Consider the following 18,843-nt stretch of genomic DNA (forward strand, 5'->3'; position numbering starts at 1 on the left):
GACCCCATGAGAGCAAAACCTCTTATAGAAGCTCTCATTCCAGCTTTAGGGACAAACCTTTCAAAGTTTTTTAGTTTAAATGTTTTAACTTATTCCATTATCAAATTAAATTTTAATAAACAACAATTTTCTGGGTTGGAATGTTTTCAGCTAATTATCTGAAAGGGCTTTACAATTTTAATTAGGCTCTCAGTTCTTGCAGTCTCAAGAAACATTTGGTGGGTTTGACAATATTGTGTTTACAGTTGGACGAGATGTTCTTAAGGGTCTTTTCCAACTTAAATGATTATAGAATTGAAATAAATATTTTCTCTTGTTGGAAAATAGTTTCCTATATTAACTGAAAAATAAAATTTTCCCACTTTTTAAGAAAAAAATACTTTAAACTGAAAAAATGAAAATCCCCAAACATTTTAAAAGTGATTATGAAACATAAAAAAAATGAAGAGAAAAGTGTTGCTTTGAAGCTTTGAAATACAGATAGCACAGATTTCCCTCTTCTGGAGGGATTGAGGGCTAATAGCAGTCTTCTCAAGTTTAATTTTGAAAGAGATTTCACAGCACTGAAATACTTCTAAAAGAAATGTACTATAGAGCATGAAAAGTTCATGATCAGCAGTAGCTGGGTTTCCTGAATAGATTAATATTTTCCATGACATGACACCTCTTGCTGGCCAAAGACTTATGTATACATGAAGCTGAACGCTGTTTAATCAGTTACCAGAGGTTAACTTTTTCTGCTTCTGGTTTTCTTATGTGATCCATTGCAATAAAAAAGTTGTCTGATGTATGCGAAGTCAAATTCAATCACTGTGGTATTGCAATATCTGTGAAAGGGCAATCTTTTCCATTTGCAGACCCACACAGCAAGTGCATGAACAGAAAAGTAAGAGACCATCCTTTCTGAATACATGCTTCTATGAGGAAATAAAAGAAAACAGCATGATAGACAGGCCTAATCACTCAAAGCAAAAATCCTCTGGATTGTGATGAGTTGGGATTTCACAAGGAACCAGTGTCAGAGAATTTCCTGAAATAATTTGGGTGCCTAGTTACCATATTTTCTTTCATGAAGCAAAGGAGCAACTCACTGGAAGGCTGCACAGGAACAGACATGCTCCTAGGAGAACCTATGGGCTTCTCTATTTCTTGCCATGTGCTGTTGAAATGTCTGAGTGTCACAAGGAGTGTTCTTAGTGTTGGAAGTTGGCAGCAGCTCAGGTCCTGAAGTACAGTCCTGCAAAACCTGGGTTCAGTAGCGCTGGCCTGGTTCTTCACAGCCTCATCCTCCAGAGATGCTCACACCAATCCAGCTCATTTTGCATTTCCACCAAAGCTGCTGCTATGCAGGCTTCCTCAGGCAAAGCCCTGAACTGTCTTGGTGAACTTTTCAGAAGGGTCTTAACTTACTTTGATTCCCTGAGGAGGCACAAAGGAGAAACGTTCTCAGGATGTTCAATAACAAACTTTTACTCACAAATTTTAGAGCGTTAAGGTATAAAAAGATAGCTGACAAAATTTTAAAGCCACAATCATTTAAAATAAGGCATTTCACAAAGCACTGACTGAGGAAACTGTAAGTCATCCAATTTTAAGATACCCAGATTTTAAGAAGAAGAATTTCGGAGGAGAGAGAGAGGAAAAGAGAGAGAGAAATAAAAATACAGAGAAAGATTAATATTCACCACTTGAATTTTAGTGCAATCCCAACTACTATACAATCAAAAACGTTGGGCTGTGACCCTGTGTGTGCTTGTGTGACTGCTTTTATCTATTCTGGTCTCCTGGGGCTCTTCCCCCCAGGTGGGGCTTTGGTTGTGATGGTGGCTTGACCCATTCTGGGCTGAACTAGAGACTTCAAGGGTTGGAGGCTAGAGCAGTGACCATCTCACCTTCTCAGAAGTTACCTCCCTTCCTGCCCCCTGCTTTAGTTGTTTTGAGCCACCAAATATTTTCTCCAATCTCTCACACCTTGCATATTTGTGCCACCCTTCTAAGCCCTTCTGGCTTCATTTGTAGAGAGATGATGGTAACACAGCTGTGTGTAAGAAACGAGATTGCTATTCACACATTGAAAACATTTTGCTTATGTTTAAAATTATTTGTATCTATGGTGTTAATGAAAAATAATTAATATATAATTTTGAAAAATAATTAATATGTAAGTTTGGGGCAAGACTCTGATTGTAGTTTTGTTCAGAGAGACCAGCTAAGTATCTTTGAACATGAAGAGTCAGCACATCCTGGGGTACAGCATAAATATTTTCTTCTACATTTTCTGCTCTTTTGTGGCTGAGGTGTAGATATTGGAGGAGTCTGGATGAAAAAAGTTGAACAAATACTGCTGTGCCCAGCATGCACTTTCATACTTTCCAATTTTAGGAAGAAATCTGTACTGTCTCCAGACCCTTCCACACACAGAACAGTGAAGGATGATGACAAACTGGAACTGTGCTTGAGAATGAAAGCACTATTCATGAGGCAGAAATAGCTTCACATAGGTAGAAAAATAGTAAGTCTCCAAACACTAAAGGGTAATAAGTGACTTCTGTTGATGCCCTTCTGATGCCCAAAAGTCCACAAGCTCACAGAGCTGAAATAAATATTTACTTTACTGCAACTGATTCCTTCTTCATGTGGCTTAGATGGCAATTTGCATTCAGGCATGCTTTGAATGCTCCTAACAGCCATCCCTCTGCACAGTGCCTGGGCATTGCAGATGCCTCTGCCCTCTGCCTGGGTGATTTCAGCCTTTTCTTAGCTTCCTTGATATTTAGGATCTCATCAGCACTGAACTGCAGAGGAAAGCAAGGAACAACCCAGTGAGTTCACAGATAAAATTAGCTTGAGTAGTCGCAATTCATTTATATGATATTTTACATTTTTTCTGGGGTTTCAGCTCCTTGGACCTACTGATAGGTGATGTAACTAGATATACACTGGAGAATCCCGTAACACCAAGGGAAATAAATATGCCAAACTCCTCAGTCTGATCTTTGAAAGAGAAGGACAGCTGATTCACAGTTAAGAGTTTGCGAAAGGGGAGAGATTAAAGATCTAGTTGAAAGAAAACGAATTTCCGTTTTCGGTGTGGAATTGGGCTCAGATGTTAGATCTACCTTTGCCTTGCAAGAAAGTTACGAAGAAGAGATGAAGAGGGGTATGAAGAAGAGATATGACTCTTCATCTACCTAACCAAGATTCCTTCCTGTACTTAGTATCCAATCTGGGTAACTCTCTCAGCTGAGGTCACTGTGATAAAGATGTAAAGAATGTGCAGAATAATAACAGGATTCCACTGCGAATTAGAATCCAGTATGCAAAGAAAGATCTTGCTTTACCCTTGGCATAACAGAGAAGGAGCAATGTGTCTGTGGCACTGATCTTCCCTTATGAGTTATTCCCCTGGACACTAAAACGATAGAAAACTGTTGTTTCAAAATACTTATTTACCTGTGACTACCAGTGTGACCTTGAGCAAGAACAAGCATTTCCATTACATGTTCAGCCCCATAAAGATTTCCGGTATCTCTCAATTGTTAAAAATAAACCAGGACTCTGCTGTGTCTGAAAAGGCATTTCTAGAAACAGGAAAGTGTGATTGGGGTACAGAACCTTTGGTAAAGGAGAACTGAGGAGTGTTGCTGTGTGATGAAAAGTGTTTATCCAAAGAGCAGAACACCACACATAGATATGCGCTAAAGCTAGATAGGCTAGATAGGCTTTCTTCCTTTTTTTTTTAATGTGAAAATAAGCAATGCTTTTAAAGACAGTAGAGTGAAATACAGCTTTACCCCTGCTGACAGTATGCCCTCATGTAAACAGACTCTATTTGGCGCACCATGGGTGTGCACAAATTGAAGAACCCAGGAGCACTTTGCTGTTCTCAGAATGGATCTGCACACTTGCTGTTTCTGGCTTGCATGTCAGGATCAGACTTCATGTGTACACACACTCTTTCCTCCAGGACAATGGCAGGCAGCGAGCATGGGCCAGGCTAAAAGATTTATTTCTTTCATATTTATAGGGGTGTCTCATCTAGATTAATAAGAGTCCAAGATATTACATAGCAAGAACACACCTTGTTATGACTGGAATGACCTCCACCTACACTTTTTTTGGACCCTAGAAGTTACTGAAAAAATATTTTTCTACAAATAAATCTACAGTCTAAAAGGTGAAGCACCCCTGACACCACCCTGTGAAAATTCCCCAGTCCCAACTTTATTTTTTGGCCAAGATTTGTTGATTAAGGGAATATGAAATGTTCACTGGTTGGGGTCCTGGGACGGCTGTCATTATATGTGTGTATCTTCAAGTTAAAACTCTGTATTCTTGATTAAAGATGTTCTAGCCAACATATGGTTGAGTGGCTACACATCATGATCATCTAGAATGTGAGTAAGGCATTTGTGCTTGAAGTGCTCTCACAGCAGGGGAAACAACAAGAGTACATTATTTTGGAACAACTGGCACAGGAATATCCTTCAGCAACAGAGAGAGCTAATACTTTCCTGCTCCAGGTCACTCCTCCCAAGGAATCACAACAGATGTTTTGTTACCCATCAGCTTAATAGATCACAGAGAGGACAATTGTTCTTTGCAATTCTAGCTTTGAAAGTAAACCAATTTTAGAAAAGGGAGCCTGAAATCCTGCAACAAGGCAGAACAGCTGCCACATTGATGAGCAAACAACAAATCAAGTCAAATGTGTTCTATATTCTTACTGATATCAATATGAATGCTGAGGAAACGTATAACAGCCATGGAACTAAATTCTGCTAATTCATTCTGCAGACATGCTTTATTCTTTATTCTGGGGGGGAATCTGGGCCTTGTAGCAAGACAAAAAGGCTGATGGAAGACAGGTGTATTGACAGAAGGACTGTATTCAACCATTAAAAATGTTGTTTTCACATTTTGGAGGACAGAATCATTGAACAGCTTCAGTGTTTATGGATAATTTACAGAGAAGTGAAGCTTAGATCATCAAACCAGTAAACAGAACTAATACTGTGAGTCTTCAAAGCAGTCATACAGTATAAGGAAAATAAAAGCTTCAGATCCCTTCAAACTGAAGTAGGTGCTAATGGTCACACAAACCAACTTCTCAACTGGGTGCAAAAAGTAGATTTTCCTATGAGTAAGCAGTCCACTAAGACATATGGGTTAATTAAAAATATTTATTAATAGCTAAAGCACAATTAGAAATACATCATAAAACCAATTATAAGTAATACAATGTAGTCTTTGGGCCACAAAGATTTTCTCATGATTTTTACTTTTCTGCTTACTCCAAATAATGCAGACATATCTCACTGCAATGAGTACAGGAAATATTTTAACTTTGTAGGCAATAGTTTAGCCTTCTAATCAGCGCAATTAATGACAGATTTTGGTATGACTCTAACTGGGAAAATTTTTTTGAGAAAAATTGCTTATGCTGTTGCAATATGTTCCAGTTAGTTTGTTCAAAAGCATTTTGGGGTCAATCAGAAATAGAAAGTTCTTTTCTGAAACTTGATAAGCTTCTACCATAACAGAGAATTAATTGGATTTTCTTCTTGCTTGTGATCTTCACTGACAACATTCAATGCATTTTAGTTGCAAGTGGTCTAAGTAGTATCTCTACAAAGCTTTTCCTCTATACATGTGTTCAAAAGCAAATAAAATGATGGGCTGGTCAGCAGAAACAGTTGGTTTTATGGTATGTATTTTGCTGAAGCAGTGTGGAGGGGGCTGAGTTCAGCAAACAATTGTAAAGGCATAGCTCATACCTGGAATCCTCTTTAAAGTACTAAGAATTACTAGAGCATCTAATCTGAACAGCTGCATGGGAAAAGCTCTAGAATTTCATAGAGTTAGTTATTAAGTCCAGAATTTATTAAGGGGAATAGGTTAGACCCTCATTAAAGGCTCATTCACATTAGTAGATATATGCACAGTGAATCCATGTATTGAATTGGAGGAATCCATCTATTTTGAGGAAGAAGTTTTGAAGCTCTCTCTGCCAATGTGCTGCACACCACTGAGAGGTGCTTTGCATTCAGGAGGAGCTGCTGTTGATGCACTCTGAAGATTTAGTAATTTTATTTTGTCATCTGGCTCCCTGCAATCCACAAGGTGGTGTGGTTGCTGAAGACAACATTTAGCTTTTATCAATGTTATGGAAATTAATTTGCATCGTTTTGCTTCATTACTAACATATAGATGGTGTATTTTCTACTTGACCAATGAAATTTTAACAGTAGGAGTAAAATAATTAACCAATATTGGATAACAAAATGAAAAAAATATAACTTTTGTAGATGTTTTGTAGATGGTTTCAATGCACCTTTTCATTTTCATCTTTGTTGCCTAGAAACCATAATGTTAAGTACATTATTACTGCCTTTGTAAATACATCTAGGACTAATTCTTTAATATCCTCTTCTTGCTTGTCATTCTAGAAACATCTTGAAAATCATTAAATGGTTCATATAATGTGCTATGACATCTACATGACACAGGACAGCTGTAATACCTGTTGTCTCACAGATTGGCCAGTGGTGGTTGCCCTGTGCTGGCCTGACTGGGATGGAGTTAAATCTGCAGTACCTGTAAGGTATTTGATACCATCAGACCTTGTGATTTACAATGAAAGCCTGAATGGGATGGAGTTAAATCTGCAGTAAGTGTAAGGTATTCGGTACCATAAGACCTTGTGATTTACCATAAAAGCCATGGTAGAGAACAGAGAGTGTGGGAGGATGGGTTTGAAGGTGGTTGGCTGATAAACACTGGACAAGGAGAGGTTTGCCTGTGGGGAATGGTGAGCAATTTGATTTGCTTTGCCTGTTTTGTACCTTTTGCTGTTTGGTTTTGTTTTTTTATTCCACCTCTCTTCTTTTAACATAACTGCCTTTGTCTTGACCCATGAGTTTTCTTGCATTTACACTTCCTGTTTTCCCCACCCATCTTGCTGGGGATGGGAGTAGAAGAACAGCTGTGTGCACAGCTGGTGCCTGGGTTAAAACCACCACATATGTATAACACGAAGAAGATTGCTAGCAGGGGCTGTGTGCATGCAAGAGAAAGGAAGAAAATATGAAATATTTTCTTTCTGATGTAAAACAAGAAAGAAAGATTTCTAGTTCTGGAGGTAGTGAAATCTAAAAAATGTGGCAAAAAAGCACATTCTTTTTTCTCTGAAAGACAAAAACATATTCAATGCATTGATGATCTCTTTGATCCGTAAGTCTCTTGAAAGTCTCTTCTTTACTATGGATTTTTTTCTAGTGTATTATTAGAATTCCCTTGAAATTTGGCAAGGCTATACAAGTGTGTCCCTAAGATAGCCAAAATATTAATATGTTCATCTTATGGGACCTTTCTTTCTTCTACTTCATTCAAATTTGTATTATTAAAAGATGCTATGTTTTCTTTTTTTTTCCTTTCTTTTTTTTTTTTTTTGACTGCTGATGGGGTGCAGAATCCCAAATACATTTTGATAAAACCATATTATATCATCTTAATCTGAAATGTTTTGTGTAAGTTATTACACAAAATGCTAAGCATTTGTGCACAGTACTCACAATGCTTTAATTGTCAAAGAGAAATAATTAATGGGACATTTAAAAGACCCAAAAGTAACAGAGACCTAAATTCCTGGAAAACTGATTATTCCATGCTTACCTCCCTTGAGTTGTTGAGTGTTAAAATGCTGCTCAGTATGGCAAAAGTATTGAAGCATCTGACCATATGATTACATTTTTGCAAAATTTTAATCATAATGATTGTTTTACTTCAAAATACAGCCAACTCTGAATATAATAATTTATTTTTCATTTGATCTAGACTGGAATTATATTATGCCCTAGGCTACTATTAAATTGAAATATAGCTGCCCTCCTTCCTTCCCCTCTCCCGAAATCCTCTTATTGTACAGCTTGTTGAAGATAATCCCAACAAACAGCAAATCTCAGTTTTTCCTGGATCCCCCAAGGCAAATTCCTGTCTGTGGAGTCTCTGAGGAGGGTCAGTGTCTGCCGGTCCATGGTGTTCCATGGTGTCCTGCTTTAGAGGAAGGAGCTGCTCACTGGGGGCTGGCAGGATCTCAGCAAGGGATGCAGCCCAGTGCCAGGGTGAGGTGTAGCCAGGCAGCTGTTCCTGCTGGCACCCTCCAAGCAGGGAAGAACAGGGGGCCTTCTGCTAACACAGCCAGCCTCTGACAGGCACAAGGGCAGCAGACACTGGGAGGCCCTGCTTTTCCCGTCAGGAATATCAGTCCTGGCACAGCTCCTCTTTCCTATTAGCAAATGTGAAATTGGGCTTTTCATGTGCCTCTTTCCCAAATCTCTGGGATGCACTGCAGCTGCTGTAGCTCCACATGCACTTCTTTTCCTCATTCCCTCATCCCCCACACCTTTCACTGTGCAATGAATAAACATTTGAAAGACTAATAGTAAATAAATTATTTGTAAATATTAGAGCTTGATTCCAAAAATAAATTCAATTCAATCATAATTTTTGGCTTAGTTATTAAATTGTCTTTCAGAAATACAGTTAAATTATTATTATTATGTTTATATTGAGCTGGTTCTAGTTATCATATTTTATGGCACACACACACACACAATATAGATTTGGCTGCCATAAATATCAATAGGAAATGCTTTTATTTTAATCTTGTGTGCACCTACATATTTATTTTCTGGGATATGTGATTATTAAATACCTCTGAACTGAAATTTCACTGAATATTGTGATATTTTGTTTTCTGCAAGGTACAGCTTAAAGCTGTGTATTTACTGAAGTGTGTTTTGAGAGCCTCTCCAACTCACATAGACAATGCTCTCCAGTAGTACTTCACAATACATCTCTTTGAATGTGGTTTGAAATCATTAGGGACAATTAAGTAACATCATCACCACAGCAATGTGATGCCAAATACATCCTTGACAATGGATGCAGTGATGCTCAATATGTCAGGGAGATGAGAGTAAAACACAACACAGATTTGCATAAATTAAAAAAAAAAGGTCACCCACTGAAATCACAATTTGTAATGCAAACATGCCTGCCTCTAGTGAAAAACAATACCTTGCCCTAACCATGAGAACTTTACTGCTTTTTTCTTCCAAATTACTTGACTCAGAGTCACAAAATTGTACTATTTATAGTATGGACATGTGTATTACACTGATCCCAATGGGATACTCTCATGAGCATGATAAATCACACCACTGTACTTATTCATTAAAATTCTTAATTAACCAGATTTTCATAATTTATCATTAATTAATTAAAATAATCAGAGTAAAAAATACTGAAGGATCTTAAGTTAGACATTAATTGGCAATTAAAAATTATATGTTATGAAGGGCAAAATTCATAAAAAAAGGGTATGAAACTGGAGTAGCAACAAATTAAACTAATAAATCAAATTAGTATTAACCTGTAAAGAAACATTTTATTTATATTAAGTTCTGCTTCTCTGGAAGGTGATTTTATTATTGGCAGAGAACATTAACTCTTAATAAAGATGTTATCAATAGGCTGATCACAATTTATTTTTCAATTTCTTTCTCTTCCTTTGTTTCTCTTTTTCTTTATCTCATTCTCATATTTACTGTCAAATAAAACCCACACTCTTGACGTTGGCACATGGTCTTGTCTGCACCCTTATTTGGGCAGAAGCATTTCTAATAACCTAAAAAACCGGACTGTAACAAGTATTTCAGCCAACAGTGATAAAATTATTAATTTTCCATTAAAATATGTTATTAGAAAATATAGATGCCACCAATGTCCTGAGCACTTTAAAAGTGATTAAAAGCAAATAAATTCTTAAAATATTGTTTGGGTAGTAGCTTAAAATACTCTTCCAAGACAAAAAGAAATCTAAAATATGCTACCAAGAAAGAATAAATATGAATTTTTGGTCCAAAAGGGGCCTCACTTAAATTGCAAATGTTGTATATTCTCTTCTGAGCAGAGACATTTATGGTAGGTTTATGTACAACTGATCATAATGGATCTTGGATGAAAGTTGTTCTTGAGGGACTTTGTGACATGAATGTCAAGGAAATGATAATGCTATAGCTTTACAGACTGAAAAAGTAATTTTTCAAATCAAAGTATTGGTTCTAGAAGTCCTTATTAAGTATGATGGTTCATTCAAAAATGTATTAAAAAATAGAAAATTAGAATATTCCATTAAGTTATACTGATTTGTATTATGTGCATGTCAGGCGTCTTCCAGACATATACAAAAGGAATTTTGCACAGAAAGCAAACTATTTCTACCTTCTGTTTCCATTTGCATTTCATTTAATCTTGAATGACTGCAGGTCAACTAATTCAAATGTTCATGTTTTATTGAATATGATTATAGACCAACCAAGAGAACTGAGATGGATTCACATCCAGCCCTCACCTTGTCACTCCAGGAAAGAGCTACACAGCTCAATTGCTTCATCTTCCTCTTCTCTGTCCCAGATTGATTCTCTTCTCCTTTTCTTGGGTACATTAATGATACTTGTTTTGAAGAAAAGTAGAGAGGGAAAAAAACAGATGCTTAAGAGTGCTAGTTAATTAAAAACTCCCTCTGTTTGCTATAAGTAAATGAATTCAGATATAGCCTTTTTTTTTTTTTACCCTGAAGAGATTATTGCTATTTGGGGAATAGAGTATGAAAATAAAAGAACACGTTTGGCTTAAATGTGTAGATAAGATATCAGCATTGTTGTCCAACCAGGGATTTTTATAATCCACTTGGAAGGTCAGGCTGTAATACTAATTTAGCTACGGTCACAGGGGTTAAAACTGCTGAGATAGATTTGATGTAAGTGTAATTTAAGTATTTTTGCATTCATGAAACATCCTTAGATGCTCACTGTATTGGCACAAATGTTTGGAGAGTGAATATATGGTTAAGGTAGATAAAATAAAGAATAGAAGGCCACTTAAGGATTTTTGTGTGCATGTGTTTGACATTTCTTCAGGCTCTTATTTATCTTAAAGACTAAAATGTTAAGTTAAAACCACAAAAAGTGCAAAGCAAAGCAAATGTGACTCATCCCTTTTCTGCATTGATAAAAGCACTTTTGAGTTTAACAAAACAATCATGATTTATAACTCATATTTTTTCTGGATTAACTGTGAATATCTATAGAAGGACTGTACAGTGACTAATCAGAGTAAAACCAAAACCAAGCAAAAATAACCCCCAAATAATAAATGTTTCTAATTTATCCAAGCTGAATAAGTCTGACCCACAGCCCAATTTCTGACTATGTTTTTCATTGTAGGATTTTGTTTATGTTGACTGAATGCAGAGAGGAGGCATAATAGGAGCACAGGAATGCTGGGATGTGCTTGGTCTGATATTTATCTTAATAATCAGTAGGATCAAGTTGCAAGAAAAGTCCTGTTCTCTTTCTACAGTTCCCTGATGGAAAGTACTTGAACTCTTTGTAGGGACTGTAATGGCAAACACCAGATCAGAGCCAGTTACACAATTGAGTCCACTACAAAATTCTTATCAAGCCATCACAGCCATAGCAACCTAAATTTTTGTAAACACAGAGACATTTTCTGATAATGGCAGAATTGTTTAGCTCTAACTGCCAAAATATAGACAAAAAAGTAAACTGTAGACAAAGATTAATTTCAGCAATAGAAATTCATCCATAACAAAGTTATAAACTGACAAGTATTTATTATAATGTCACTGTTTTCACCAAGTTTAATGTTAATTCCACATAACAAATAAAAACTTAATTACCTTAAAATTCTCTTGATAATACTGGTAGAAAAGATTTTTACCCCTTTTTTACCAAAATAAGTTTTGTGTTGGTCTTGCATATGCAATATATTTTACCACAGTGTCTAGCATTACATTTCAGAAAATGGTCCCTTCTGTTCTTCTAATCACCTGCACTCACTGCACACTCTCTTTGTTGTGTTGCATTTCTTCTTGCTGTGGTATTATGAAGACCAAAAATTAGTCTAGCAACTGATGTAGTCATGTATATTACAGTGGGATAATCCACAAGGTCTAAGTTATTCTCTTTTTTAAGTATTTGAAAATCTTAAAACTGCAAGAAAAGAGTCTTCATGCAGAAAGTGAGACTGTGCTGCTTTTTTTTTTCCCAAGCCCACCAAGACCAGAGTTGCACCAATGGTACTGTTATGAAGGCTCTTGCACTACCCTCAGCTTATTTCTTGCATCTCCATGTAATCTTTCATCTCGTACGCAGTTGTTGTGTATGACAATTTTCCTTTTTGTAATCAACACTGGGACCCTGACCCATACTTAATGATTGCTGTGCTTTGTTTTACAGAGCACAAATAATGAGGGGAATAAAACTGAATGCTAGACACTGATTGGCCAAAAACTTGGGAAGTTATGGAGGAAGAACTTTTTCAAGCAAAACATATAAATTATTCTTCTTTCAGAAGCTATTTTTGACATAATAGGAGAGATGCAAGAACTAATCCTTGGTATGTGCTTGTTTTATAGGTAAAAGTGAATCGACAACATTAAACTTACTATTATCTGTCCTTGTCATACAAACCCACTTTTTCGCCTTGCACACAATGTGGTGGCCGTGCACATGCTTAGCTTTATATACAGTCTGTATGACAACATTTAATTCAACTTGTAGCACAGTTGGATAAGAGGCATTATTTTTGATCACAAAAATACTGAGACAATTCCTCAGGTATTGTAGGTAAGCCCAGTGTTTTCAGGAGAAGAATGTTGATAAAGAACCTGATACATAGTTTATACTAAATGCTACATTCTTGTGCCATGTAAAAATGCCTGTTTCACAGTTAAGCAGTGTTTCATGCTACTGCCTGATTTTGAAGGAAGGATATATCAAGCTCATGGCACTTTTGTGAAATACCTGCATTAAACTATATGGTAGACAAAACCACTCAGATTACTAGTTTGTACAAGAGCTGAGAGGTCTTCTTGTCCTGGCTGGCACTCTCACAGTGTGAGCTCTCTTTCTGGGGAAAACTCCCTGCCAAAACACACTCATTGAGGTGGTAGGTGCAATTCAGCCACCCATAAAGTACTTGTAGAGGGAGTAGCACAGGTCAAGCTTCCTGTGCCAGATCTCTCCCGTTGCTTAGCTAGGTGGTCCCCCACAAATCAGATCTTAGGGGGATTAGTGATCTTTTCCCTTGCATTGAATATTCCTTAGGACAAAATCATGGTCCATGAAATGAATATTGCAAAGCTCAATTATCAGCAATGTTCTTGCCCCTAAAGCTGTGTTTAATTGCTATTTGGAATTTGAGCTGGTTGCTTTCACGTTTCATTTCAAGATATCCAGATGATACATGTAATCCCTTATTAATGCCCTGGGAAAGAATAATTCTTGGTTATGGTTTTCCTCATGTCTGTTTTACAGTTGACTGAAACATAAATTAACTTCAATGCTTTGCTGGTACATTTATATAGTTCAGGAATAAACCTTTCATCTGAAGAAAGGTACCTGTAAGACTTTGTTCTACAAAGAATGTGTGAGTTTAAAAATTAACAAATATTGCAGATACCAAGAGTGTGCTCTGCCTCAGTACATTAGTCTGTTATTTTTTACAGAAAATCCTGAAAACTGAGTAAAAAACATGCATGCCAAGAGCTCTGTTCCTTGGATTTTAGCTGCAGAGCAATGTGAGCTTGTTCACAATAACCCAGGAAGACTGCACAATTGCAGCCTCAGAGACAACAGATGGCAGCCTTAGCCCATGATGTTCCAAGTACTGCAGAAACATCAGCATCTCTTGTCTCTCACGCGATAAGTCACAGCTATCTTTCAGCACTTTGTAGGTCAATTTACAAACATGTCAGAAAGGTTCATTTTGAGGGTCTTTTCCTTCTACAAGCCTGGCTTGGTTTACATCCACCCTGCTATCACTATGAATGGATAGCAAGGTGAGGGCTGATGGCATCAGGAAGTCAAAGCTTTCCTTGCATTTAGCTCAGGAGGACACTACACAGCTGTTGCACAGTAAATGTAGAATATTTGGCACTGTGGGCACAGCCTGGTGAGCAAACCCCACAAGTATAAGCACTGCAAACCTCCCTGGAGAGATTTCCCTGCATGATACACAGAAGGAGAGAGAAGCCCTTCACTTTGAATTCCTTGTCTTTTGCCTGGGCAGTATTCCTTTTGAGGAGGTCACACAGGAGGATACGCCTGCCTCCTTTCCCTCAAGCCAAAAACCTTACATAGACTGACCAAAACGAATTTTGCCATGTGCTGTGATAACTCTCTCTATTTTCTCTCAGCTACAGGGTGGGTCCTCAAGGCACCCATCTCTGAACAGTGATTTTCTTTTCCTGTTCATCTGGAGAGAGGCTATTGTTTCCTTCACTTCTAAGAAACAAATTCCTGAAGCAAATTTCTTCCTTCCCCTGCACTTTTACTAGGAATAACATGATTATAAATGCTTCACAGGATTGGTAAGGGTTTAATTAGTTAATAAATCAAGTAAATCACTGTGAGCAGAAGCAGCTGTGAGTTTAATCTCCCACTTCTATCTGTTCTTCTGGCTTCTCTGAGTAGAGCTGTGGAGCTGCTGGTACAACTTCCTTGTGCTTTCTGTGTTTGTCCTGCAGTGGAATGCCAGAGCATTTTTGTCACATTGAAACACAACATGCCTCATTATCATAGCTAAACTCTGAGGCATGATACAGGTTCCTGTGATCCTTGTCAAAAATGTCTCACTGTCCTTATGTATTGATGTATCTCAGACTAGAGTCTGTGTTGACAAGAATTGTTGCTGATGGAGAAAATGCTTCTAAATTGCTGAGAGATAATGGAATTCTACATACAGAATTACAACAGTCTTAGTTATGATTTACAAGAATTCCCTTTGAAATACAGCCAAAGGAATTCTGGTGATAGAATTGATGTAGAATAATACTATTTAAGTTACTGTTGACAAATACAGATATTCTAGGAGGATTATAAGAAGAAAAAAGCAATTATACAAGACAATTAACAGTAGCTGCCCTTGCTAGCCAAACCAGATGAAAGCAGCTTAAGAGAAGGGGAAAGAATAAAAAGTCATTCACTGCATTTCAGGATTTGATTTAGTTTTCCTGTGGCACTGAAAATCAGCTTCACTTGTCAGGCAAAATTTGTGGTTTTCTGTGTTTTTGTTGTAACAATTAGTAAATTGCTTTTTGTCGACAAAACTTTAATAGGTCATTCATAAAATAAGCAGAAGCAAATGTCTGACAACTGGATTCTTCTCTGGTTTTCCAAACAGAGAGTTTGATGTTTGCTGTACAGTAATCTTTTTACCTGTTGTCTAAATATTTTTCCTAATGTTTTCTGCAGAACATGTTATTTTGCTGATTTCTTTCTGTGAAAACCAATATTTTTTCCATTAATTTGCCATGGTTTCTGTTTTAGATATGAGGCAGCTGCCACTTGCATTTATGTGCTTTTACGTGATGGTTTGGAAGTACCTTAGGTTTCATTAAACTGCACATGGGAGAAGTAACTTATTCCAGAAATACCAGTGAGGAGTCAATACTTGGTTTGAATCCCAAGAAAAATCATTAATTAGCATGTACGTCTCTAGATGGTGATATTCACTGTGTCATACAGAAAATGCTGTTTGTCACCCTGTTGTTATTTTATTATTTATTTTATTAGGAATGTGTTTCTATACACTACAGTTTTTTCAAACTGAATTTTAAACAAAAATCTTCTGCATGCCTACATTCTACAGTTGGGCGCTGTGACACAGAATGGGAGCTATTTATTTCCATTGAAATATGCCTTTAACTTTCATTATACAAACTTTGGTTTCATAAATTGTTCTACCTGTAACTAAGTCTTCTGGATAGCACTGCAGAACAGATACAAAAAGATAAGACCCACAAAACCATACCTAATCAAAGCCCCAGTATACAGAAAAAGGAAAGAAAGGCAACAAGGAGAAGCACAAACAGACAAGAGACAACTGAGGAAATGTAATCCCCAGACCATAAGAAATTTATATGTTCAGCTGTGTTGTTCCATGAAGTGCAGAATCTTCCTGCTCCCCCCAAATCATCTTTCTCTATTTTTATGTCATTTTGCATATTTTTATTTCCTAAGAAAGCAAAGAGAGAACAGGAAGTGCGTAAGGCATAGCATTATTTCTGGCAATGACAGGCAATACCAATATCTTGCAAGAAAACTTTATGGCAAACTGCTATTTCTAATGACTGAACCACTGCATAGTTTTCAATAATGAAAAAAACTAAGTCTAAACCCAACACTATTTAGTGAATAATTTACTACCAATTAAGAGCTAAATTAATTGACTCTCTGTGTGCCCTGAATTGTTCACCCAGCAGCTCTGTCAGTTCATCTGCACAGTTGTTATTAAGCTCTGATTAATTTCATATGCATAATTCTAAATCAGAGAGTTTGGTTAACCAAAATCCAGTAACATAGCTGCTTGGGATTTTTCAGAAAAACACTTTTGTCATGGAAAATACCAGCTGCTGAAATAAAATACCAGTTTTATGCAGAAAAATGTCATGCTGATAAAGAATTCATACGAAGGTCTTCTCAGGTTCAGGACAAAATTTTTATTCAACAAAGGTGATCAGAGAGAGAGAGAGGGGAAAAAAGGAAGAAGGGAAAATGGAGTCTGAACATTGTAGATTAGGGACTTTGCCCAAGAATCTTCCACATGTCAAAGCCACCAGTTGATTTACTACTCTGAGGTGACTACTGAATTTTAAACAGAAATTACTATTTTGACTGACTGTGTTTCTTCCGTCATTGAAATCTAATGATACACTGCCTGACCATAAACTTTAAATGATGAAATATAAATATCACAGGATCACAGAATCACAAAATATGCTGACTCAGAAGGGACCCACAAGGATCCTTGAGGCCAACTCCTGGCTCTGTGCAGGACCATTCCAAAGAATTCCACCATGTGCCTGAAAGCATGGTCCAAATGCTTTGGGCTGGTTTGGTGGCTAAGAATGTTACCAGACAACAAATTGTCTATGCCTGGTGAGTTCACACAACGCACATTCTACCAAAACCACTGGCCTATGGAACTGCACAATGCCCATTGAGTAAGAAGGAGAACTGGAAATTCACCAGCCCCAGTGTCCTGACAACTCAACCAGGTCACCTGGAACACTGGGGTCTATTCCCACCAGAGACCACCAGAGAGACCCCCAGGACAGAAGAATGCATGCATAAAGGGGAGGGGAAATATGGTAATGATTTTGGGGAAATGATTATCATGTGTATGTTTAGTCTGGGACAATCAATGGATATGTATGCAATAACCACTGTATAAGCAGAAAATTTCCTTTACTCCGTATGCATGGCTTTTGGGATGAGCTATTCCTCCCATGCATCTGGCAGAATAAAGAATGCTTGCTTCTTAATGCTACATTGGTGTTAAGGAGTTTTTTTATTTTACCCTATTTTTTTCTAACAGGAAGGCATTGGTAGTATTTATAACAACAAAAACACTTAACTATCCCTGAGAGTGTTGTTAAAATCATCTTACCAATACCACACTGCTAATCAAAGAAAAAACAAAAAAGTTCATTATCACAAATTAAAGACTTGATTGGTCCACTCATAACTAATAAGACATAGATAGATACATTTGTATATTTTTCAGGCATTTTAAAATATATAATGTTCTGCTTTTTCAGAACTAACAAGTTGCTATAGCTGATGAGCATCTCCCAAAGTTGTATGTGTTTTATAACTACTGGACTTCTCTACACCCTAGTCTCACCAAAAAATATTCTGTATTATAAATTACACCTACCGTGAAATCTGGGATAATATACAAGCTAGATGACAGCATGGTCTGCTGCACTTTGTTTATGAGAATGCCCTTCTAGCAATCTCCTGTATGTCAGCTTGGAAATGGAAATAACATTTCTGTTCTGTCCTTGAGACATAGATCAAACAATATTGTCAGAAGAGGGGTTTCTCTGTCAAACATTCCTTTGATCCCGCTGGAGACTGCACTGCTGAGCTTGTGTATCCTTCGGATCAGAGAATGTACCTCACTCTGCTTTGTTAAACTGCTCTGTCTATAGGTTTTGGTGGTGCAACCCTGGCATTTACTAATAATCATGTACAAGGATAAGAAGCGCTCATTACTCCACTGTTCCAACAGATTTCATGCTCTTTTCTTCCTGTGCTTTTTCTGGGGATTATTCTTTTTTTTGTTTTTCTCAAGGATCAAATCTAGTTATTGCATAATTTTCAGGACCTAGTTTTATTTGTAGTTAGTAAAGCACATTTTTCCCCCCTTGATTGAGGAGACAACTTGTATTACTGAGAAATTAGCAATCAGAACAGGGGAGATATTTCCATCCCTTTCAGGAACAGGAACTTCATAAATATATCTTGCAGCAGCTTAGGTACAATGCATTATTCACAAATTCAAAATGCACGCACTTTTATACTGATTTGACCATAGTCACACAATTTCTATTTACTTTTTGCCACATCACTAGCATAAACAAGTAAACTGCCAATACACATTGGTGCTACTGCTGTGACCATACAGAGAGTGCAAAACTATTATCATCTGTCAAGCAAACTGAACCAGCAGTTTTAGTGATTGACTGAGATGCTTGAGCTTCAAGACCTCATTTAACATATGGCAGAGGTTTCCTGATGCACCAGCATGGGCTGGGGGCTGACCTGCTGGAGAGCAGCTCTGCAGAGAAGGACCTGGGGTCCTGGTGGGCAACATACTATTCCTGGTCAAGGAGGCAAATAGGATCCTGGGGTGCATTAGGAAGAGCTTGGCCAGCAGGTGGAGGGAGGTGATCCAGCCCCTCTA

This window comes from Agelaius phoeniceus, chromosome 2 (assembly GCF_051311805.1).
Source record: "Agelaius phoeniceus isolate bAgePho1 chromosome 2, bAgePho1.hap1, whole genome shotgun sequence".
Classification (NCBI taxonomy): Eukaryota; Metazoa; Chordata; class Aves; order Passeriformes; family Icteridae; genus Agelaius; species Agelaius phoeniceus.